This window comes from Pleurodeles waltl, chromosome 6 (genome assembly GCF_031143425.1).
Source record: "Pleurodeles waltl isolate 20211129_DDA chromosome 6, aPleWal1.hap1.20221129, whole genome shotgun sequence".
Taxonomy (NCBI): Eukaryota; Metazoa; Chordata; class Amphibia; order Caudata; family Salamandridae; genus Pleurodeles; species Pleurodeles waltl.
Window position 1 is genome coordinate 788,644,328 of NC_090445.1, and position 26,256 is coordinate 788,670,583.

At 44.5% G+C, this 26,256-nt stretch overlaps 1 protein-coding gene across 1 annotated transcript in view; it reads left to right on the top strand.

The window, feature by feature from the left end:
• Window positions 1-1,625: 1,625 nt before the first annotated feature.
• The window catches only part of XPNPEP1 (X-prolyl aminopeptidase 1), a 433,587-nt gene continuing 408,956 nt past the window's right edge, over window positions 1,626-26,256 (top strand). Inside the window, exons 1-2 of the mRNA XM_069239428.1 lie at window positions 1,626-1,755; window positions 13,074-13,176. The gene's annotated coding sequence lies outside the window, so the exon portion shown is untranslated. The remainder of the gene's footprint in view (window positions 1,756-13,073; window positions 13,177-26,256) is intronic.

The window sequence follows — 26,256 nt, forward strand, 5'->3', positions numbered from 1 at the left end:
TAACATATAAACATTGTATTCTTCAATCCGAATAAAACAAATGTACACTATATGGAATATACTTGTCCAATTATTATCATTTGAAGGACTGAAATTCTTCGATAGTGCTCATATCATTCGAGATCAAAAGACCGCAAAGCTTTTTTTTTACACTTATATAATATTGGGGGCTCCACCGGAACAGGGAAGATGACTTTAGAAGTAGTGTGACACGCAGCTACAACTGTAGGCAGGAACCTCCCATACTGTACCCCAATCAGCGCAGGTAGCAGTATGTTTTGCTCTGATGTTAATGTACTTCTCATTTAAAAAATAAAAAAAGACAAGCACTGAGATGGACAGTAAACATTCTATTGTTAGACTACTTGGTCTTCTTCTTCACCACATTATCTCCAAACCCATCGCTCACTCTAGAAGCCTTTGACAGCTTATCCTCTCTACTCGCAGAGTCAAGTACAGAAATAGTGTATGTCCTTGCCGAAGTTTTCAAAGCCTTAAGGTGACAGACCCAGAAGTAAACGACCCTATTCACCAGGATTGACCCGGTAGCCCCTGCCTGGTCTAAAACTCACTATCACCTGAACAGGGTTTGAAACTTAAGTTTGTTTTATTAAGCCACAGTATTAATCTGTTTAACAAAAAGTAAGATTGTCTGGAAAGCACTTGTATACAAGTAAAGATGCTACAAAATTCCACGGGATAGATCTAAAAGAAAGGCATGAAAAGAAAAAACTTAGGAAGTGCCATTGCGCATACAATTTAGGAACACTGCGCCGTTTTTCGAAGTTTGTACACTATCATATGAGCAATATATGCTATTTCGTCAAAACGTATCTCAACCCCCACTTGGAAAGCCACACGTGGGTCATTCAGATGAAATCCATAAACACAACGAAAACGTCACAAATAGGCAATCTCAAGACTTGTCACCTATAACCATGCAATGACGCTGTAATTTAACTAAAAATACGTTGATCTACAGGAGTGACACTTGGCATGGCTGCGAATTAGGCCTATCCATGGCCCATATGGTACAGTCAACAGTAATACTAAATATGGCACGGGTCCTTTTGAGAAGCACCAGTCCTTAACTAGCTAGGTCTAGGCCACAGCTGCCTTACCGCCACCGCCCCGGCCTGCACCGCAAAGATGCGGGCTGCACAACTGACAGTAACCAGCAAGGCCCGCACAGGATAGACGCACACGCGTAACATCCAACCAGCAGCTGCAAGGTCCACCACAGCTTAGTCTCAACAGCCGTAGTCAGCCCTGTGCCTAACAGCCTGTCGGCCACCTTCCATCTAAGTGCCAGCAACAGCGTCTTATCGAGCCGCCATTTGCCACCCGTCCTCTAAAATCCGTGAAAGCTCAACCCACACCGGCACCCGGAAAGCCAGCTCACTTCAAACGGCTCTACACTAACCGACTGCCTGTATCACAGTGTTTACACACCGCAGAAGCACGTGTAGACTCCATAGCCAATGAGCATCTCGAAATTCAACATAGCGCACTGGGATTGGCCGAAGTGCCGACAATCCTCTAATCCTAGGTGACCTTACATGTTACGAAACCGAACCGCTCGCCAGCGTCTCGCAGAATATGTCTAGCCAGATGATTGGCCGTGATGCGACCCGGAAGCCCCGAGATTAGGGGGCAGATGTAGTCCAGAAAAAGATCAATAACGGACAACGGATATTGCTTGAGTTTACGGGTGGTCCGTGCAAATAGCTGGCAGGTGGTCACCTTAGTTGACAAGTAGGTGACAGCCCCAATTTTAATGTGTGTGCGTAATTTGTGTTGTTTAGCTGTCGTGTATCTGGGCTTGTGCGCGTGTCCACTGAGATTTTAGGCCATATAAGTAATTCGTGCAGCCAATGGAAAATGTATTTTGCATTATTTTTATGTTTTTGTTATATGCATTAGGACAATTACGTACTGCCGCAGTCCTGATCACGGAATGACTTGTGTCCAAGAACACAAACGGAGCTATAGGGTATAGAATCCTTGTTAAACCTGAACCTTACTAAATAATTGTTGATCGGTTTACGTATAGAATGTTTAACCATGAAAGTGGTGGAGTCTCATTTTGTTATGGTTTTAGAAATTGTGGGATGGAAGATTACTGATTTGGCTAGGGTAAGTCCCATCTTGCACATTGTGATTGGACCGATGCATAGTTTTCGCCTCGTGTCTCTAAAAACCATCCTTCACACGGCCTGTATAGATATTAACTTCATCACCTTGTAATCAGGACATTCAGCAGTAGCTGGTTGTCACAAGGATGCAGACTTTCGTCTCAGGAAACGAAGGAGGTAGTATAAAATGTATGATCAAATTAGTGGAATTATTTTACATACATACCTTATTTTTGAAGAAATACACGGTGATAGGGCATCTTGTGATTCTCTCTGACCCAAGGTCTGTCGTGAGGCGTCCTTCCACCGGTTTGAGTATTTAGGCTCCTGCTTATATTACTTTACAGCTGTCTCAATTTTTTAACCGGTCTTGTTCATTAAGCACTACTTAGCATCACAATGTCATTAACTCCTACTCTTTCCTGTTCAGTATCAGGTGTTATGCCACACTTTGAGAGTGAGAGAAAAGACCTAGTCACGTTCTCCCAATTCAGTCATTAACCTCGCTATGGTAACTGGGCTTTGGGGGCCACCTCTTCAATATCAGGACATTTTGACCAGCAAGGAATTTTTGAGAAAACCAATCAGAACTAACCTCCCATACTTACCAGCTAATGGGATCTTCCGAGATTTGGAATAGATGCCTCTCCCACTTAATAGTGACATGCTTCATCATCGGCTGTCTGACCACACCCCCCTAAGATGATACTACTGGGGAGGACCCAACCAAAAGTTCTTGGGAGTTCAGAAATAAAATTAGCTGAATAATAGCAGGGATCCAGAACAATAATACTAAAAATACCACTTTGAATGCCCCTATAATTTTTCTTTTTATTGTGGGGTCCAATGATATGAGTAAAAACATTGTTCCTAGTCTCCTTAGGATCTATTATGTTCCTAGGAAACCCTGTGCTCTTGCCAACATGTTTCAGCCCTCTCAAAGAGCCTACCTGGTCTTGGGGCCTTCGTCAGGGAAACTATTAACTTTCTCTTTTTACTATCACCAGTGTCATGCACACCTGTGACTCCTATTGCTCTCACTTGATTCTTCCTGCTGACTTCAGTTTTTGAAGTACCTATAATAAACCAAAATATCAAGTATTAGTTTATCTGAGAGGTTTTATCTATGATGGTTTCCTTTCCCAAAACCAAGGCATCCCAATTTTTACAGAAGACACATAGTTACCCCGTCCATGTAAACCTTATTTAGGGTGAGCACAATACTGGTACACTTTATTTTCAACCAGAAAAAAGCAAATTTTGTATAACACCTCACATATGCTTGCACTCCTCTTATCTCCCTTCTTTCACAACACTCATATGAATTAATTAAACATTTCATATTGGTCGAAAAAACCTATAGCATAGTTTTGCTAGTCATCAGTATAGTCTCCCAATTAATCAATTGTATGGAAATTACACCATTCCTTCTACTTTCTTGTGATCCCTCACAGAGCCAATCACCTCATCTTAGGAGACCAAATCAGAGAGACCAGACAGAAACAGAATTAGAAGAAAGTATGCTCCAACCCATGTCAGGAAAATACCATTCCGCCATGCACCCATGAGTGAGATGTTTTCAATATTCGTACCCTGTTATTGGGTTATCCATGCCTAATGCGTGTCTGGGAATGGCGTGGTCCTGTAGTCAAACACTTAGGATTTGGGAAAAAAACAACATATTTACTCATGTTTAACTTTTCTAAAATAGAGTGCTGTTGGTTCTATATCTACTTGTCATTTTGAAAAAAATGACAGCTCCCTTCAAGTGTCAAGTATGATCGCCGTGATGGAGGTGGCATTCACCTTTACAGTGGGAATGAGATCACTCACCCTCATGAGTGAGAACCATGTATCATAAGGGTATGACGTTACGTGCTAAAGTATGTTTTGGTGGTAAAACGATGTGAAATAGGTTTGTTACCTGAATAAAAACGACAGCTCCCACCAAGCATCTTATGAAATCGTTATAATGCGGAAAGCATTGTTAAATTATATGAAATAGGCTCGTCCCATGTGTTGTGATTCTTTAGGATCCATGCAGTTCTTAGACCTATGCCCAGTTGTTTTTTCTGACTCGTATGTACTAGAAGACCTCTTAAGGATTTTGGTCTCTTAAAGGCAAATAGGGGCCTTTTAAGGTCCAAAGGACCCGAGTTCAGAATTCTCCAATGTTTGAGAATGTATTTTTTTCAGTTGATTCGAGTAGATCCCATAGGTGGTACCACACACAAGGCAAGTCATGGGAGGCTTATTGTGTGTCTCAGGTAGCTGTTCCCTAGCATTATTGCGCGCCTGCTTCATTGCTTTTCTTATCAGGAGAGGGTATTGTTTTGTTGTCAATTTAAATGAGAGAAAGTCTGCATGGTTATCATAATCAGCCTTCTTCGTGCAGTTCCTATGTAATCTAAGGAACTGGACCACACGTAAATTGTCTCTCAGTGATATGGGATGGAAGCTGTCATGCGTGAGAACGTTGTTGTAATCTGTAGGCTTATAATAGAAATATGACTTTCTCTTCAAGCCAGTGTTGGTGTTATCTGCCCCAGTCTCTGTTGATTGGTCCTTGAAAAATACTGAAAGCTTTATCGTACGGAAACAATCAGCCAGTTCTTGTCGTAATTCAAAGGTGTCTGGCCTAGGGGTTGGAACAAAACCTAAGCCTTTCTCAATGACTTGCATCTATGTGTCTGCAAAGGCCTGGTCACTTAGATTAATCACTCCTGATTTTCTTTGCTGGGGCCCGGTTGAGGATCCTGATTTTGCTCATCCCTCTGAGACTTTTCTGCCCACTGAACTTTCTGTCCTTTTTTTCTCCCTCTTCCAAAATTCTGGACTCTTCCTAAAAAAAAGGAGGGTTCTGCTGCCAAGGAGGGCCATATCGTAGGGGATGGAATGGGTATTGAGGTTGAGTGTTCCACATAAATGGAAAAGGTAGTGGTTGTGGGGGTTTGACAAAGTAAGCGGTTTTCCCACGCAGGGAAAAGGGGTCTAATTTTAATATCCCCTTCCATTCAGGTTAACTCCACAGAACAGGAGCTTGGTTGGGGCTGTCGTTCACGACGTAGCCACGAGGGCTTCTCTATGAGAAAGGTACCCGGGAGCTTGAGTGGAAATTAACAATGTCCTTTGCATCATAACGTTCACGAGATGCTTGGTGGAAGCTGTCATTGTTTCATTTGAGTAAAAAGCCTATTTTATATTACTTATCAATGATTTCTGCGTTATAACAATCACATGAGATGCTCTGTGGGAGCTGTCATTTTTATTCAGGTAACAAACCTATTTCACATAATTTTACCACCAACACATACTCTAGTACGTAACGTCATACCCATATGATACATGGTTCTCACTCATGAGGGTGAGTGATCTCAATCCCACTGTAAGGGTGAATACTACCTCCATCAGGGCGACCATAATAGACGCTTTGTGGGAGCTGTCATTTCTAGGAAAGTGACGAGTAGATGTAGTACCAACTTACCAACAACACACACTTTTTTAGAAAAGTTCAACACAAGTACATATTTCATTTTTTCCCCCCAAACCCCAAGTGTTTGACTACAGGACCACGCCTTCACCAGATATGCATGAGGCATGGATAACCTAATAATAGGGTACAAATACTGAGTATATCTCAAACATGGGTGCACGGCTGAATGGTAGTTTCCTGACATGGGTTGGAGCATACTTTCTTCTGTTTCTGTCTGGTGTCTCTGATTTGGCCTCCTATAATGAGGTGATTGGCTCTATGAGGAATCACAAGGAAGTAGAAGGAATTGTGTATTATCTGTACAATTGATTAATTGAGAGAATATAGTGATGACTAGCAACTATGCTATAAGTTTTTGGACCAATATTAATACTTAATTAATTCATATGAGTGATGTGAAAGAAGGGAGATAAGAGGAGTGCAAGCATATGTGAGGTGTTATACAAAATTTGCTTTTTTATGGTTGAAAATAAAGTGTACCAGTATCGTGGTCACCCTAAATAAGGTTTTCATGGACAGGGTAACTATGCTTCTCCTGTCTTATAAAGAGTGGGATGCCTTGGTTTTGGGAAAGGAAACCATCATAGTCAAAACATCTCTGATAAACCAAAATATCAAGTAGTAGTCTATTATAGGTAAATCAAAAACTGAAGTCAGCAGAAGAATGAGGTGAGAGCAATAGGCCTCACAGGTGTGCATGACACTGGTGATAGTAAGCAGGGAAAGTTAATATTTGCCCTGACGAAGGCCCCAAGACCCGACTGGGCCCTTTGAGAGGGCTGAAACATGTTGGCGAGACAATAGGGTCTCCTGGGAACATAATAGACCCTAAGGAGACTAGGAACATTGTTTTTACTCATACCTCTGGACCCCGCAATAAAAAGAGAAATTCTATGGGCATTCCAAGAGGTATTTTTAGTATTATTGATCTTGATCCCTGCTCTTATGCAGCTTATTTTATTTCTGATCTTCCAAGAACTCTTGTTTGAGTCTTCCCCGGTAGTATCATCTTATGGGGGTGTGGATAGACAGCTGATGATGAAGTATGCACTATTAGGTGGGTGAAGCGTCTATTCCAGATCTTGAAATGATCCCAGTAGCTGGTATGTATAGGAGATTAGTTCTATTTGGTTTTCCAAAAATTCCTTGCTGGACAAAAGGTCCTGATATTAAAGAGGTGTCTCCCAAAGCCCAGTATCAGGTTCTGGCATCGATCTGAGGGCACCGTAGCCCCCAATATAATTGGGTAAAGTGCTCACATATTTGTTAGTGCAGGTAAACCCTCCTGTGTTGCAATCAAACCTCCTGAACAGTGCTTTTATAAGCTTGGTAAGTAGATATCTCCACTGAGTGTTGACCCTAAAAAAATGGGGTCTTATATTTCAACTCATAAGTAACCGTATAGGCTCTGACAGTTAGGTCATGCATCTTGCATGTTCTGTGTCAACACACTGAAACTGTGCAGTAGTGTGATGATGGCTGGTGGCCATATTTATGGTCTTGCTTGACAGTGCAGCTGTTGCCAGACAATTTATGTGTGAACCACCAAGAGGGGGGCTTTGTCACAGCCCACATGTTGGACACCAGGAGTACATGTTTTAATTGGACAGACGTTGTGTGCTTCCTCAAAAAAAAGTGGTTGCCTCCATGCAGCCGTGATCAATTTGTTTGTCCAGCTGACTTAAATTGAACTTTCAGGGGAACACATATGCCATTGAAATGCTATCGAAGTGCCTTAGATAACTAGATAATTTATGTTGTTTTTGCCTGGCACCAGCACAGTTGGGAGGAGCGCAGTCAGTAATATACATGCATATTTAGGTCTGGCTTGACAGTGCAACTGTCACCCGATCATTTAAACTCCTCCAATATTAGTCTACAGTTCTTTGCTTCCACACAAATATATATCAAGTCCCATGCTATTTACTTGTAACGCTTCACATACCCAATCAACATTCCTTTTTAAGCCATATCAATTGGCAAAGCGTGTGCTGGTAAGTGGTACTGTGAAGCGGAAGGGGATGGGTGGTTTTTGCCCCATATTTGTTCCAGACACCCTAATTAATGGTTGAATCACACAGAGGTGTGATGAAGATGAAAAGTGGATGACGTGTAGTTTTTTTATTTTCTATTATGCAAACACTTCAATAGTATGTAATTATTTTTTTCATATTTTGCTTCGGTTAAACACTTTAATTTTTATGTCACTGTAATTTGTTCTGTTTCGTATGAGACATGCAACAAGAGTGATAGAAACAGATTGCTCCTGACTCTTTTTGCATCCTATAGAGTTTCTGTAATATGACCATTTTAGTTCATGAAGTCTGGGGTCTGTTTCCAGTAGTTCAACCAGTGCTTTTTTCTCTGTATTAAGGGGCGTGCAGTTTTGTTTTGTCCAAGAGTGCGATGCAATCTGCATGTGTAAATCCTAGGCAAGTGGTGGGAAGTGGCTCTAAGAAAGCATTCTTAGCCTTCTAAAATGGTGAACACACTTATTTTTGTGAGCATTATAAACTGAAATCCGATGTTTTCCAGCTTGAGAATGTATACTGGTTTGACAATCTTGCTTTTGAAATAGACTGAAAGCTGCCATGGCCCTACCAAACCCAGAAAACACCATGTACAATAAGCAAGAAAATAGATACTGTCTTTGGGTGCAAGGGGAAGATCAATTGCAACATATTATTACCTAGGGTCATAATATGAACTTTGTTGCAGCATTGGCAATCTCTGGGGATTTGATGATGTTTGACATAAAACAAAAAATGAGAATAACTTTCAAAGAGGTCTTTTGTGACTGAGCACATGTAGACTACTAACTTATTAAGGTTTGAGCTGCGCTTGAGCTTTATATAGGGCAATATTATACTCTGCAGGTTTTATTTTGGGTTAGGCTTCATAAGCTCCCTTGCACCTTTGCCTGTGAAGGCTGCAGCAGTACGGTTTCTCAAGAGTTCTTTGTGTGTTTGTGGCTGGAAAATAGTAACAAGCTAAGTCCACTGTTAGTCAACTTTTTCTTTAGGCTAGTCCACAGAATCCTCTTCAATGTCCATTTCAACTACTTACAGTAATGGACCAGTATTTATCAAGCTTTGGGTGCACTAGTGAGAATCCAGGAATAACTGACACATTTGGTCAAAAATCAAACAGTTCTCCAATCATAATGGAGGGGATCATCCCATGCTTTTTGCATTAGAAGTAGAGGGGCTTGTAGCAGCTAGTTAAACTTTGTGTATTGGCTTCTGATGCAAGCTAAACTCCGTGGGTCAAATTCTTCTTGTTGCTAGACAACACAAAATAGAGATGTGGAGCTCAGGTGCTGTGGCAAGTTTTTTTTTTTTAAAGCTAGGCCGTGCCTCATAAAATCCCTAAAGCTCAAACATAACATTATTGTAGATTCTTGAGAAAGGGTTCTTATAAGATCTGTTAAATCTATCAGCTCTTGGCGTGGTTCCCCCTGTCTTTTTGCTTCTGACCTCCTGTATTTGATCCTGTACTGAATTTAGTTTCTGCTGGCTTTAGGACTTTGGGAACTTTACCACTGCTAACTAGTGCTAAAGGTCAAGTGCTCTCTGTCTAAATTGTATTGATGATTGGTTTATCCATGATTGACATATTTGATTTACTAGTAAGTCCCTAGTAAATTGCACTATGTGTGCCCACAGCCTGTAAATCAAATGCTACTAGTGTGCCTGCAACGCTGATTGTGCCACCTACATGAGTAGTCCTGTAAACATGCCTCAGATCTGCCACTGCAGTGTCTGTGTTCAGTCTTAAACTGTCTTTTCGACCTGGCAAGTGCACCCACTTGCCAGGCCCAACCCTTCCCTTTTTGCACATGTAAGTCACCCCTAAAGTAGGCCCAAGGCAGCCTGATGGGCAGGGTGCAGTGTATTTAAATGGTAGGACATCTACTGGTGTGCTTTACATGTCGTGATAGTGAAATACTGCTTTATTCATTTTTCACTATTGCAAGGCCTATCTCTCCCATAGGATAACATGGAGATTGCCTTAAAATATCTTTTAAGTGTAATATCCCATCGGGAGCAGATAGAGACATGGAGTTTGGGGTTTCGGAACTCCCAATTGTAAAATGCATCCTTTGGTGAAGTCGGTTTTTGAACTGTGAGTTTGAAAATGACACTTTTACAAAGTGGGCTTTTTCTTGCTTAATCATTCTGTGCCTCTGCCTGCCTACTGAAAACACGTCTGGGTCGTGATGACCGTTGGACTGTTTGTGCATTCACTTTAGACAGTCACACAAAGGGAGCTGAAATATGCACTGCATATCCTGATGGCTCTTCCTGAGCTAGAGTGGTGGGGGGAGCTGACACTTCCACCTGAATAGGGCTGAGCCTGTTCTCACACAGAGCAGTCTCCAACCCCTTGGAGTGTGTCTGGGGCCAGGGCAGGGAAAGGCAGGTTCTTGAGCACTACAAAGACCTCTCTTTGAAGTTTGCCTACTTCAAAGCAGAAATAGATATAAGTTCTGGACCTCTTGCACCAGATAGTTAGAATCCTTCTGGACTGTGGTATAAGAGCTGGATGCTGTAGGAGGGACAGCCACTCCACTGTTGGTTTGTTGTGCTGGCCTGCTGCTTGCTGCTTCTGTCTTGGGAGTGAAAGGATTGGACTTGGTTTTCTACATCCTGCTTCCAAAGGTTCTCCAAGGGCTTGGACTGAACTTGCTTCCTGTTAAGAAGTCTTGGAGACACCAAAGACTTCACCTGCCAGCACCTGGTGACAAATCCAGTTCCCTTCACAGAGCTGACTTCCAGGAAGAAGCCACCTCAGGTGATCTGGGCAGAGGAATTTCAGACTGTTTTTGACGCCCTAAAGGAGACCGTGTGCATCCACCCGTGCTCAAGGCCCCTGACTTTTCCAAGAAATTTGTGGTGCGGACAGATGCCTCAGATCATGGCAGTTGGGCTGTTTGTGCATTTACTCTTAAACAGTCACACAGAGGGAGCTGAGTTGTGCTCTGCATGTCCTGATGGGTCTTCCTGAGCAAGAGTGGTGGAAGGACTGACACTTGCACCTGAATAGGGCTGTGTCTGTCCTCCCACAAGGAAGGCTCTAACCCCCTGGAGTGTGTCTGGGGCCAGGACAGGGAAAGGCAGGGTCTTGTGCACTACAAAGACTTCCCTTTGAAGTTTGCCTACTTCGAGCGACAGAAATAGGTATAAGTACTGGCCTTCTCACTCCACATAGTTAGAATCTTGCTTAACTGTGGAAATTCTGCCAGGAAGAAGAGCTGGATGCCGTAGGAGGGACTGCCACTCTGCTGTTGCTTTGTTGTGCTGGCCTGCTCCTTCTGTCCTGGGAGTGAAAGGACTGGACTTGGCTTTCTACATCTTGCCTTCAAAGGTTCTCCAAGGGCGTGGACTGAGCTTGCCTCCTGTTAAGAAGTCTCAGGGACATCAAAGACTTCACCTGTCAGCACCTGGGCTCTCTCTTTGAGAGTCCTGACTTGCCAGGTGGTGCCAAATCCCATTCCTGGACCACTGGGAGTGAGTTCAGGTGCAACAAAGAAGAAACTAGTGAATTGACGTCCAGAACGACTTTGGAACCTGCGCCGCTCACCGACACTGTGTCACTGCCTGCACCGGAGCTATGGTCCCAGCTGAAAGCAACAACCGTGACCTACAATATAGGCTTAATGCCGCCGCAGCGCCTCAGAAGTCCAGCTAAAGCATGAGTCCAGAGTGCTGTGTCACCGGCGTCGGTGGCACCTGACTCCACTGAAGCACCTGTGGCCCCAGGCTCTTATCTAGACACTGCAAAGTTGACTCCTCGCGTCTTGACCTGCTGGATTAATTGACCCCGCCTTGTCGTAAAGAACCGCCGCCAATGCCACATCACCTCCTCTGCAACCGTAAGGAACCAACACCTCACTTCCCCTGTCTAGCAGTAAGGAACTGATGCCTCACCTTCCCAGTGTGTATATGCACATTTAATTAATGCTGGCATTTCCAAAATCACTGTATCAAATCCTGTTTGCTTAATTGATAAGGGGTACTTAGCCTCATTATCGAAATACCGAAGCTACTCCGAATAATCACAGTACTAAAGATCTGTGGTTCCAAGTGCGCCCCTTCTGTTTTCTTTTAGCACCTGCAAGATTTAGGCTTGGCCTTTGGCTTATGTTTGATATGAGACCCCCTAAGTCTTTTTCCCAGATTCGGATTTTTGTCGATAAATTGTGATCACTGCATCAACATTAGTTTGCTCAGGGATCCAAATACCAAATATTGTTATAATTATCACACCTCAACTGTATGATACTAAATCCAAGCCTTACATAATTTAATTTAAATTAAATGATTAACTTTACCCCACCCCATTAATACCACTAGCCTGTAGTTAATTCTTAAACCTAATACTAACTGAAGCCTTAACACTTATTTTATAGTAAATTTAATTAAATTATTTATTTTAATGGGCAAAAACCCATATCCACCCTAAATCCTAAAAATACCTTTGCCACGCAAACACTTATACCCACCTTAAACCCTAAAAAATAATTTGCCTCCCAAAAACCCATACTTACCGTAAACCCAAAAAAAACCTTACCGCCCAAAACCCCATACCCACCCGAAACCCTCAAGAAACACTTATCACACAAAAAAACATACCCACCCTAAACCCTAAAAATGACATCCCCGCCAAAATATATATATTAAACATACTTGTAAAACCTTTACAGCGAATATGCCTTTACCATTCATGTCTTTACAACGAAATTAGCTGTAATGGCATGCGTGGTAAAGGCATATTCCTAGGAAAGGCATGCATATAATGTTGCTTGCATGGTTAAATGTTCGTTGTGAAGGCATGTGGGTTCGGGTTTTGTTGTAATTGCTGTTTCCCATTCTTATGAGGTGTAATGCATTTTAATCGCTTAGCCAAAAAATGTCCGCACTGCTGCATGTGGTCCCCCGCATAATACTCAAAATGAATGATCAAACTTTTGTCTACATTCAAATATATGTATATATATTATTTAGCCCCGTCCCAGATTCTGCCTTTTCCTGTCTTTTTGCCTACGTTTTTCTGTACATAACGTATAAGGTTGTTTTTTATAAAACTCACACATGCTTATAATGATCATTGAATTGTGTAGGTATGGAAGACAATTCTTGAAAAGGTATGATGCAAGGGAAATTTATGTTCGTGCTTTTTAGAGAGGTCTTGAAATACTTTCCATAATGATTTATAGGATATCATTGGTAAACGTAATGTGCATGGTGAAAACACCTTAAAAGAAAGGCATAGGAAATGTAGGTATGAAGTCCACAGACAAGACCTTTGGAACTGCAAGCACTTTCCTTAGAGTAACTCACTCTGCACAGCGTGCACAAATCTCAGTCAATAAAGCAGGAAAATATTTATGGTAGTGTAAAGTTCAACAGCTTACCACTTCTATCTCTCTCACTTCTTCAAAGTTGCTGATGAATATGCTGTGAAGGGATAAAGGGCAGAACGTGAATGTGCTCCTGCAGTCAAAAGTTTACGGCTCTGATCAACGTACAGAATAGGAAACAGAAGGTGAGGCGCTGCAAAATGATTTAAATACAAACAATATTGCATCTCTTACTTCTGTTGTATGTTGCTAATCGGATTGTGTTTTCTTGTAAGTGTATCATAACTTATTTTTAACATAAGTGCCAATTTTTATTAACATAAGTGGAAGCTGCTTGCTTTCCCTTTTCCAAACTAACCAAGTTCTAAGGTGTAATTAATTTGTTTATAGAGCCAGGATTTGTTTAATAAAGACAAATTCGTTTTTTATGTGTTGTGTTACTACTTTTTTGTTTTTGTAAGTGCCTTCTAGGTTGCTTTTTAACCACTTTGTTTTCTGGGTCATATCCATTGAGCAAAGAACGTGGAATGTTATGATAGGAAGCCAATTTCTCTACTTCCCAGGGTACCCCCAGTGCTTCTGCACATTTTCTGCACCACAGCGTCCAACAATGGCGTCTATGGCAGTCTCTTTGATGAGAATGATTTGCCATGAGACAGTTGATATCTGCAGTGTGGCAGAACACATTAGGTAGCAGCTGCTTTCTTGCACAGTTCCTGGGTGCTGCTGCACATAAGTATCCATTCACGTAAGAATCTTTTGATGTATTATTTCCATTATCTGTAAGTAAACCTAACTTCTTTTTACAAGGGTCAAGTGTACGAAAGGGAAAGGTTTTAATTGAGCTTAAACTATAAAACATTGGGAGTACACCTGGCATTATTGTGGAGGTGTGATGTAGCTCTTGTTTTCCTTCTCAACGTCCTAGTTTGTGGGCTGCTTCCTTTCCATGCTTTTCCAGATGTGCTCTTTTTTTTCCCTTGCACCACAATCATCGAAGGGTATCCTGCTATTAAACGTGTGGTGGTCTGAGCGAAGCACCTTCTAAGTATATATAATTGCACATCTTCTATGTGCCTGAGACTGTCTTGTCACCCTTTATAACCACAAAACCCTTAAAGGCAAAATCAAGCCAAATTTGTGATTGATCTCCTGTTAAATATTTGTCAGTTGCTGTCCATGAGGTCAGCAAATCCTGAATAGGAGGTCAGCTAAAAAAAGCCAAGTTTTTTTTTTTTTTTTTTTTCTTCTCGGTATTTTCCTGCAGCATAAATAGTTTGCTTCTGAGATACGGTTGCAGTGCATTCTATAGCCTGACACCCTGGACGTCTCTACTCTGTCATGATATGTTTGCTTCTTTGCGGTCATTGGTGAACCTACCGAAAGGTGACTCATAAAAGGTTCTTGGCTACTGTCTATTAGGGATTTACTTTGGATAGGTTTTTATCTAAACCTCTCGTCCTTTATCTTCCTTGCTCCCACGGCTTTACATGGTTCCCCCCCCCTATGGTCTGTGGTCGTTTTTTTTAGCTCTCCTCCCCAGTCTCTTGCCTTCGTTATATTTTCTTTAAAAAAAAAAAAATCCATCGAAGGAGTCTGCCAAGGCAGTTTGACTTATGCCTGCAGCTGGATTCAGCTTTGTTCGTTCTGGTCCTTCGGTGGAACATTTTTGGCAGTCCAGACATGCCTAAGCACACCAAGGGCAAGCCTGACTACAGTTCTTTTCCAGCTTCATCACCATTTCGCTTAGATAACCCCACCTACGTTTTTCCATTCCTCAACAGCCATAACAATTATTTTACCATTGATGTTTCATCGGAAAGATTTATGTGTCGCTGAATCAACCAGGCCTGAAGACGCTCTTATTGTGTTGGTTGGTAGGCACCTCACAAAGCTCAGTTGCATCATTGTAAGGTTTGGACCTCTTTAAATTTTCATAACAAACTTTATTGGTTTTACATGGTTAACTGCATCACGTTATGCTTCACAATAGGATTTTTTCAATAACTTCACATTCAATATTTAGCATAACAAGTACTTAAGCTTGCCCCCTCCATTGTAATACAGATCTCCCTCCCTCCCACCGCCGTGCCCTTACACCAAGTAACACATTGGGTATCTCGTCCGTAGGCTTAACTGCCATTATTTAGGGTATTAATAGGTAATGTCATATAGTCCATTCTAGTTCTATAGTTCCCTACTCATAGAGACTCTTGTTCTGGGGTATGTCTCCAGTAACTTTCTAAGGGGATGCTTCTGATGCCTCCGAAGATGATGGCTCTGAGTACTTTATACTATCTGTCAGTGTCTCCCAAGCGCTGGCCAAGCCAAAACCTTGACCTTGCTGTGCTTCCCAGAGCAGCACTGCACCCTCATAGTCTGCCTATCAATCAATTTCTCTGGCCCAGATTGTCACCTTGTGGGCCTTCCTGTATCTTCCAGTTCCATATAATTTCCAGCTTTGCTAATATGAAGGTTAGGTCCTGAAAGCTGCTTCTAGCTTCAGATTTGGCAGTGTGAGTGAACCAATGTAATAAACAATATCCCGGGGTGCAGGGGACCTCCCTTTCCACCACCTCAGAGAGTACGCTTGTGATCTCCTCCCAGTACTCGGCGAGCAGCCCCCTCCTCCCCACATCTCGAACATTTTGCCGAGGCTGCGTGAAAATGTCCTGGGGTGAGAAACGCCCTATGCAATGCATAAATGTTTAGCAATTTATAGCTGGCATTTCTTGATATTTTAGGGATACCCTCCAGTATAGTCTCTCAATCTTTCTCAGGAATCTGATTCCCAAGATCTTCCTCCCAGCGAGTTCGGAGGGTGATGAGTGAGTGCATTGTGCTCTCTCTGATCCCCCGATAGCCATTTAACCGCCTTGAAAATGCCTTATGACATTAGGATATAGTGACAGCATTTATGCGTGGGAGGCTCAGATAGGCCTCCTTCTGATGTTTATGCACCGCCACTGTGACAGCACCATGTAGCAGAAGTGGCCTTTGTGCGGGTCATATCCCATTTGGAATTCCTCAAACGGAAGGAGTGCTTCCGTCTCAAACAGGTCACCTATCTAGGCCTCTTCTGCATCTTTCCACTCTCCTAATCCTCACCAGTTCTCCCCATGAGTAAAGACCTCCAGCAATGTTATGGGGAAATCAAGTGAATATGGTACTTTCACATATGTTTTCCACAATCAATGGTTCCAGCAGCAGCACAATAATCTAAATTCCATAGTGTCATCCTCGTGGCATCTGAGCTATATAAGTATTTTCATTAACGGCTCAAGTTCGGCTACCAAGGGGCTCATCAGTTTCCTCAGCGTTAGCGTGCCTGCCACCGACTGCGTCAGCCACTGAAGCTGCACCACTAGCCAATATGCTTCGAAGTCAGAGGCTGCAAGGCCTCTGTCTTCTACCGATCGCTGCAGTGTGGTCAAGGATACTCTTCTATGGCCTGTTCCCCAAAATTAATGCAATAAAAAGGGAATCAAGTTCTGTAAATAGTGTTCGAGGAATCTAGACCAGCAATACGGTGAAGAAATTTAAAAGTTGGAGAAGTACGACCATTTCAACCATGCCACCTGGCATGCCACTGAAAAGGGGGAGGGGCGCAGACCAGAATTCCATAGTTGTCTTGAGAGTACGGATCACCTTCACCACATTACCCTCAAGTAGGTCAAACAGATCATGAAATATCTGCACCCCTACGTACTGAAAGCAATGGGACTCCCACTGTAATAGAGCCAAGTCCAGCGGAGGGTCACAGTGTGCCAGTGAGGGGAATAAACACAGCTTCTGCCAGTTTACTTGCAACCCTGATAGCAATCCAAATTTCTCCAAGAACCTACCCACTTGAGCACACACAGAGGTGTTCCTCAGAGAGATCAGGCGCATATAGCGCCAACTAATGGATATGGCGTGTGACCTCTGTCCCCTCATAAATATTCCCAGTTCGTGCGTCGCACGCCAGGGGCTCCATTGCGAGAGCAAACAGCAGGGGTGACAGAGTGCACCCTTGTCAAGTTCACCAGCCCACCTGATAGCTGAGCCCCGTCCAGACTCTGGATGTTGTGTTTGTATATAATAGCTTAGTCCACTTCACAAATCCCTGCCCCAGTCCGAAGAGCTACTTAACTGCGCACAGGAACTCTCTCTCCAGTCTATTAAATGACTTCTTTATGTCTACCATAAATCCTGCTGTCTCTTCTTGGTCATACGTTTCCACCTCTAGAATTATGAGGAGCCTCCTTATTAATTGCCGTGTTACGGCTTGGTATGAATCCCGTGTGGTCTGAGTGTATGAGTTGCGGCTAGTGCAGGAATAGCCTAATGGCCAGAATACAACTAAGGATCTTATAATCTATATTTAACATGGACAATGGTCGATAAGCTTTTTTAACGTTGACATGTTTACTAAGTTTGAGCAGTGTCACTATCAGGCCTTCGCGGATGGATGATGGTGACAGCTCTTTTCTCCAGGCTGGTTGTACAGGTCGGCTAATTTAGGGGCTAGGTTGTCACCAAATGCGCCATAGAACTTCACCGGGAAGCTGTTGGTTTCAGGTGTATTGCCCGAGCCATACCCTTTATGGCCGCTCGTACTCTTATAGTGTGATCTCTCTTTCAAGCTCCTTTGCCACTTGAGGGGGAAAGATGGGTAGTGTTAGATGGCACCAAATAACATCTGATTCATCGGTGGACCTGTGTGTAGTGCTTCTAGAGAGTCCTGAGTAGTAGGTATAGAACTTGCCGTTAATATCTGTTTGTCAATAAACCCTACGACGTCTCATGCTCCACCACAACTGAACCCTGCTTAGAAGGTTTCACGAGCCAAGCCAGTAGTGATCCCGTATGGTTCCACTCTGCATGTGCCCTAGTCATGTAAGACTGCTTTCTTGGCCTCCAGAAGTTCCAGTTGGAACTCGAGGTAGCCCAGTCTGCACCATTCAGCTCATCTTAACGCGGCCTCAGCTGACACTACTTCCTCTAATAACGTACGGCATACCCCTGTGGATGCTGCAACACACTTACCTCAAATCACTACCTTAGGGGCATCTCCCTCTGCCTGTGGGGAGGAAGCTGTGCCAGTATTTTCTTCGAAGTATTGTCGGAGGCCTTCCCCCTCCGAGGTCCGAAAAATGCAAACTTTCAGGGACGCTGGTTTTAGTATCCAAATCAGTATAGTGGGTAAAGTACTCCCCCACCCCAGGGTGAGTAAAGCCAAGTTATTGTCTGACTCAGTTCTAGAAAGATACTCTGCACTGTGTACTGAGTTGTGTACATCTGGGGTACAGAGAAACGCATCAAGTTGCACATGTAAGTCATGTAATGATGAGAAAAAGGAATAGTCCTGTTCATGTGGGTGACGTAAGTGCCAGGAGTCAATCAGTCCCTATTCTGCCTTCCAGTCCTTGAATACTCGGGCCACTCTAATCGTAGGCGAGTCTTTCAACAGGAGGCGGGAACCATCCATCGTGGGGTCCGCTACACAGTTATAGTCCCCTCCCATTAGTAATGGTCTTGTTAAGTAGGGGGTCAAACCCTTGAGAGAGCTTAGAAGAATAACCCTTGGTCTGTGTTTGGTACATATATGTTAACTAGTGTTACGTACCTTCCCTCCAGTCGGCCAGCAATCACCACAAATCTACCCGAGGGATCAATAAGTGTTCCTGTGTCCCTGGAGTGATCCACACTAATGCTTCCCTAGCGTATGCAGAGTAGGTTGTATAGTATGCCTGCCCCCATCATTTACGCTGTGGTGCCACCTTTTCTTTGGCTTTCAGATGTGTTTCCTGGAGGAGGGCTATCTGGACCCCCACCTCCTAAGGTAGGATAATAATATGTACCTTTTGGTCATGTTGTGCATCCCCCTTCCAGGATAAAACCTATTGGTCATGGGGGTTGCCATATGGTGCAGTGAGAGCTGAACAAGTGTCTCCACTCTGCCTCCGACACCCCATAGGTGGCTGTCAAACTCTGAGGTGGCCGTTGATTTGTCTCAGGGGCATGGCTTGTACTATTTTCAGTTGCATTTGAACAACAAACAATCCCACTCCCATTCCCCAGGACAAGCAGATGAACTCTTCCCATCCAAACTCACAACTAGTCTGTCAAAACGTGAAGCTCACAAAAAGAGGTGGAGGGGAGACAAAAGCATCCTAGAGCCCTGGATACAGATATCCCTCCCTCCCTTCCCCCCACCACCATCAGGTAATCAATAAATTGTGTTAGAGGTTGCACCCAGGTGGATGTTGCAGTGTGTCCACAGTTCACACATTGCTGTTTTCACTTACATCCGCCCGCCCACCAAATAAAAAGCTCCAGTCTTACATCTTGGCATCTGCTTCAGATTAGTTCATCTGCAGTGGCCGGCGTCACCATCGACATCACAATATCTGAATCGCCAAGGGAGCTGGAGTCCTGTTTCAGCTCTGGATCACAGATCTCATTACCATCCATCGACATAGCTGGGCTTGTTCCGCCACCACTCAGCACCGCTGTCAACTCCACAGCCCGCTGCTGTTCCTGCTGGATCTCTTCCCCTGATGCAGTCAGTCTCTGGGTGCTCTTTTCTGTGCATCTTGTTCTCTGCCTCTTGGGTAATCACTTTGGGTACCCCTGGTTGGATCCTGCTGTCGGGTGGTGAGCAATCCATTCCCGTACTTCCTGCGGGGAGCAGAAGAATTGCACTACATCAAGTGTTGCAACAAGCAGCAGAGGTGGGAATAACCTGGCATACTCAACGCTCATCTGACTGAAGTGCCGTTTTGCATCAAGGGATGGCGAGTGTAGTTTCTGCATCTCCTTCGTGGAATCAGGGAAATTCATGACTTTACTGTTGTCCACCTTGATGGCACCCTTTGTTCTGGCTTGTCACACTCTATAGTACCTGTCTCTGTAATGGTGGAGTCGGGCCACTGTCTTTCTCGGATGTGCTCCCTCAGCAGGGAATGTGTCAGCACTATATGTGTTCTTTCCAATTAACAGAAGGGCGACAGTCCTTCAGGAGCTATTTCTTCTCACAGCCACCTCTCCAGGTATTTCAGCATGTTGTTTCCCTCCAATTTCTCCGCAATACCTATTACTGTTTCTCCTATTCTACCTATTATTGTTTCTCTTTAATCAATTTTTGACGTCCTCCACCTGTTGCATGTGACCATTTCCATCCATAAGTGTGAGTCGTTCACGGAGTGCCAGTAAATCCGGGGGAATCTCTGCTAGCGTCCTTTCTGTTGTGGTGACCCTCTCCGCCAGCCAATGGTGGTCTTTAGGAATGCCCAGGTCTGCTCACAGTGGGTCTATTTTTGTCTCAAGGGCTTCTCTGCAAGCAGTTGTGGCTTTTAAGATATCTTGCAGTGTTTGACTCGCGGGTGCAGTGTCATCGTCCGGCATCTGTGCAATTGGGCAATGTGCTGTTGCTCCTCCTGCATCTAGGTCTCTCTTCCTAGTTGCTTTGCCCATGGCTGCAGTTAGTTGTGAAAAAGAAAGTGCCACCAGCCAGTTGTGTAAGTTCCGTGGTGCTGTGGCAGGCCAACGGTGGGGAAGTCTGGAGTAATCTGGAGGCTCAGATAATACTGTTCCTTTGCAACAGCGATGCAAATTTCAGCATAGAAGCTCTGGAGGTTGGCAACCCCATCCCAGATCGAATCTCCCCAGGGATTAGGTGTCACAGTCTGTACTTAGCATGGTTCTCAGTGCGGGCTGTCATTACCCACTAGACCTGCTGTGGTCGGTAGTCGGGAGGGCGCTATTGCAGATCCAGTCTTAGTAGTGTTATACAGTGGGTGCTAATATCTGCCCACATGAGCCAAACAGAATCTACTTCCAATCCAGGGCAGATGTTCAAGGTCAAAGGGTAACTCCTGGGTCTTTCCGTAAGGTAGTCCTTATATGCATGTCATGGATTGCCTCTGAGCACCATTTCCATGTTCTCGGCAGCTGAGGTTTGCAGTCCTGGCACTGCGTGCTTTAGGTGAGATCTAACCATCAGTTAATCAAACATGGGTCTTGTCATCTGCCGCTCACCCCAGGGCTGGACGATGTCGGCAAGCTGTGGCCAGCTACACTGATGGGGCCGTAGTGCTCTCCTTATCCCAGTTGCTCTCGCTTTCAGTTTTACTTGCGGAGGCCTCACATGGCTGTCCTTGCAGCAAGCAGTCACCGCCAGTTGCTGCTGGTCGTCAATAGAAACGACTCCTGCGGTGTGTGGCAGCAGCAGTGGTTTGTCAGTTGTTGAGCTCTAGCTTGGATTATGCCACGAAGGGCTGCAGGTCGATACTAGACCGCTGCTCTCCTCTGGCCACCATTTGCAGGGCGCCTTGTCTGATCAGCGCAGCTCAGTCCCTATCTCGCTATGGTAGCTTCCTGGTCCTTTCCAGGAGCAGTGGGTCACACAGGGTGTGTCTCAGGGCTTAAGTGCGCACCCTGCACTAACCAAATACCTGAATTACTGATCTCTATCACATTAGCTCTGCTTTTTCTTTCAAATAGAGACTCCTTCAGTTTGCATGCACTTTCTCGACATTCTGCCTTAAACACACCAACACACGAAAAGCTGTTGTTGTTATTCTTCACCTAATTGTCTTGCACCCTCTAATCTTTAGATCCATCTCCGTCCTACTGTCTATTGCTAAACCTGCTATGAAGTCTGTTCTCGAGGGACTGAATGCCACCCTCCAATACCCTATTAATCTTATATCTTTCTGGATTCCCACCCCTCCCAAAAGGGCACTGAATCTGTGATAGGTGTTGCCTGTTGTTACATGATAATCAGGTGCAGTACCTGGCTTGACCATGCAGCCTCATTATACAATTTGTGGCTCTGACTGGCATCAGCAAGATTGCACTCCATTGGTTTTATTTCTTTCTCTCTATCTAATCACTCTCAAGTGTTGTATTGTAGTGCAGCATTAAGTAGTGCTTAAAACCCCTTTGTGGAGGTTTGACGTGCTTGCCGACATGAGTAGCTGTATGTAGGAAAGTACCATCTTGCCTGGCATGTTACCCCCATTTTTCACTGTATATATGTTGTTTTAGTTGTATGTGTCACTGGGACCCTGGTAACCCAGGGCCCCAGTGCTCATAAGTGTGCCTGAATGTGTTACCTGTGTAGTGACTAACTGTATCACTGAGGCTCTGCTAATCAGAACCTCAGTGGTTATGCTCTCATTTCTTTCCAAATTGTCACTGACAGGCTAGTGACCATTTTTACCAATTTACATTGGCTTACTGGAACACCATAATTCCCTAGTATATGGTACTGAGGTACCCAGGGTATTGGGGTTCCAGGAGATCCCTATGGGCTGCAGCATTTCTTTTGCCACCCATAGGGAGCTCTGACAATTCTTACACAGGCCTGCCACTGCAGCCTGAGTGAAATAACGTCCACGTTATTTCACAGCCATTTTACACTGCACTTAAGTAACTTATAAGTCACCTATATGTCTAACCTTTACCTGGTAAAGGTTAGGTGCAAAGTTACTTAGTGTGAGGGCACCCTGGCACTAGCCAAGGTGCCCCCACATTGTTCAGAGCCAATTCCCTGAACTTTGTGAGTGCGGGGACACCATTACACGCGTGCACTACATATAGGTCACTACCTATATGTAGCTTCACAATGGTAACTCCGAATATGGCCATGTAACATGTCTATGATCATGGAATTGCCCCCTCTATGCCATCCTGGCAAAGTTGGCACAATCCCATGATCCCAGTGGTCTGTAGCACAGACCCTGGTACTGCCAAACTGCCCTTCCTGGGGTTTCACTGCAGCTGCTGCTGCTGCCAACCCATCAGACAGGCATCTGCCCTCCTGGGGTCCAGCCAGGCCTGGCCCAGGATGGCAGAACAAAGAACTTCCTCTGAGAGAGGGTGTGACACCCTCTCCCTTTGGAAAATGGTGTGAAGGCAGGGGAGGAGTAGCCTCCCCCAGCCTCTGGAAATGCTTTGTTGGGCACAGATGTGCCCAATTCTGCATAAGCCAGTCTACACCGGTTCAGGGGACCCCTTAGCCCTGCTCTGGCGCGAAACTGGACAAAGGAAAGGGGAGTGACCACTCCCCTGACCTGCACCTCCCCTGGGAGGTGTCCAGAGCTCCTCCAGTGTGCTCCAGACCTCTGCCATCTTGGAAACAGAGGTGCTGCTGGCACACTGGACTGCTCTGAGTGGCCAGTGCCACCAGGTGACGTCAGAGACTCCTTCTGATAGGCTCCTTCAGGTGTTAGTAGCCTATCCTCTCTCCTAGGTAGCCAAACCCTCTTTTCTGGCTATTTAGGGTCTCTGTCTCTGGGGAAACTTTAGATAACGAATGCAAGAGCTCATCCGAGTTCCTCTGCATCTCTCTTCACCTTCTGCCAAGGAATCGACTGCTGACCGCGCTGGAAGCCTGCAAACCTGCAACATAGTAGCAAAGACGACTACTGCAACTCTGTAACGCTGATCCTGCCGCCTTCTCGACTGTTTTCCTGCTTGTGCATGCTGTGGGGGTAGTCTGCCTCCTCTGTGCACCAGAAGCTCCGAAGAAATCTCCCGTGGGTCGACGGAATCTTCCCCCTGCAACCGCAGGCACCAAAAAGCTGCATTACCGGTCCCTTGGGTCTCCTCTCGGCACGACGAGCGAGGTCCCTCGAATCCAGCGACTCTGTCCAAGTGACCCCCACAGTCCAGTGACTCTTCAGTCCAAGTTTGGTGGAGGTAAGTCCTTGCCTCACCTCGCTGGGCTGCATTGCTAATAACCGCGACTTTGCAGCTACTCCGGCCCCTGTGCACTTCCGGCGGAAATCCTTTGTGCACAGCCAAGCCTGGGTCCACGGCACTCTAACCTGCATTGCACGACTTTCTAAGTTGGTCTCCTGCGACGTGGGACTCCTTTGTGCAACTTCGGCGAGCACCGTTTCACGCATCCTCGTAGTGCCTGTTTCTGGCACTTCTCCGGGTGCTACCGGCTTCAGAGAGGGCTCCTTGTCTTGCTCGACGTCCCCTCTCTCTGCTGGTCCAATTTGCGACCTCCTGGTCCCTCCTGGGCCTCAGCAGCGTCCAAAAACGCTAACCGCACGATTTGCAGCTAGCAAGGCTTGTTGGCGTTCTTTCGGCGGGAAAACACTTCTGCACGACTCTCCACGGCGAGAGGGATCCGTCCACCAAAGGGGAAGTCTCTAGCCCTTTTCGTTCCTGCAGAAACCTCAGCTTCTTCTGGCCAGTAGAAGCTTCTTTGCACCCGCAGCTGGCATTTCCTGGGCATTTGCCCATCTCCGACTTGCTTGTGACTTTTGGACTTGGTCCCCTTGTTCCACAGGTACCCTAGATTGGAAATCCACAGTTGTTGCATTGTTGGTTTGTGTCTTTCCTGCATTATTCCTCTAACACGACTTCTTTGTCCTTAGGGGAACTTTAGTGCACTTTGCACTCACTTTTCAGGGTCTTGGGGAGGGTTATTTTTCTAACTCTCACTATTTTCTAATAGTCCCAGCGACCCTCTACAAGGTCACATAGGTTTGGGGTCCATTCGTGGTTCGCATTCCACTTTTGGAGTATATGGTTTGTGTTGCCCCTATCCCTATGTTTCCCCATTGCATCCTATTGTAACTATACATTGTTTGCACTGTTTTCTAAGACTATACTGCATATTTTTGCTATTGTGTATATATATCTTGTGTATATTTCCTATCCTCTCACTGAGGGTACACTCTAAGATACTTTGGCATATTGTCATAAAAATAAAGTACCTTTATTTTTAGTATAACTGTGTATTGTGTTTTCTTATGATATTGTGCATATGACACTAAGTGGTACTGTAGTAGCTTCACACGTCTCCTAGTTCAGCCTAAGCTGCTCTGCTAAGCTACCATTATCTATCAGCCTAAGCTGCTAGACACCCTATACACTAATAAGGGATAACTGGGCCTGGTGCAAGGTGCAAGTACCCCTTGGTACTCACTACAAGCCAGTCCAGCCTCCTACATTGGTTGTGCAGCGGTGGGATAAGTGCTTTGAGACTACTTACCACTCTTGTCATTGTACTTTTCATAAGAGAAAAATATACAAAACAAGGTCAGTGTATATACACATAGCCAAAAAGTTTTGCATTTCCTCTTTTCACTCTTTTCTAAGTGCTGAAAAGTACTTCTAACTTTCTAAAAAGTTCTAAAAAGTTTTAAAAGTTTTTTTTCTCTGTCTTTCTAAAAGCTCTGACAAACTTTTTATCTTTTACCATCACTTTAACTCTCTCTAAAAAAATGTCTGGCACAGGCCAAAATGTTGATCTGTCCAAACTTGCATATGATCACCTTAGCTGGAAAGGAGCAAGGAATCTCTGCATAGAGAGAAGTTTGAGTGTAGGGAAGAATCCTTCCTTAGAACTGTTAATTAACATGCTTAGAGTACAGGATAAGGCCATAAGTGCCCAATCTGTTGAAAAAGTAGCTAATGGTTCTCAATCAGATCCAGGGACTCCCCCAGGAAAAGATTCAGGAAAGAAACTTCCTAGCCTGCCCATTACTAGACAGTCTAGCATAGTTGGTAATGATGATGAGCCACACCATATAAATAGTGTTGTCTCACATCATAGCAAAAGCATTTATTCTCACCATACTGGTAGTGATGTTTCTGTTAGCCAAGCTGTTAGGGTGGCTTCTGTAAGGGACAGGTCTCCTTCTGTCCATTCTCACCATACTTCTGTTTCAAAGCATGTCCCTCCCACCCACCCTGATGACAGATTGTTAGAAAGGGAGCTCAATAGATTGAGAGTGGAACAAACCAGACTGAAGCTCAAGAAGCAACAGCTGGATTTGGATAGACAGACTTTAGAAGTAGAGAAGGAGAGACAGAAACTGGGTTTAGAAACCCATGGTGGCAGCAGCAGTATTCCCCATAGTCATCCTGCAAAAGAGCATGATTCCAGGAATCTGCACAAGGTAGTTCCCCCTTACAAGGAGGGGGATGACATTAACAAGTGGTTTGCTGCACTTGAGAGGGCCTGTGTTGTACAGGATGTCCCTCAAAGGCAGTGGGCTGCTATCCTATGGCTATCATTTAGTGGAAAAGGTAGGGATAGGCTCCTTACTGTGAAAGAAAATGATGCTAATAATTTCCAAGTTCTTAAGAATGCACTCCTGGATGGTTATGGCTTAAGCACTGAACAATACATGATAAAGTTCAGAGAGACCAAAAAGGAGTCTTCACAAGACTGGGTTGATTTCATTGACTATTCAGTGAAGGCCTTGGAGGGGTGGTTACATGGCAGTAAAGTTACTGATTATGACAGCCTGTAT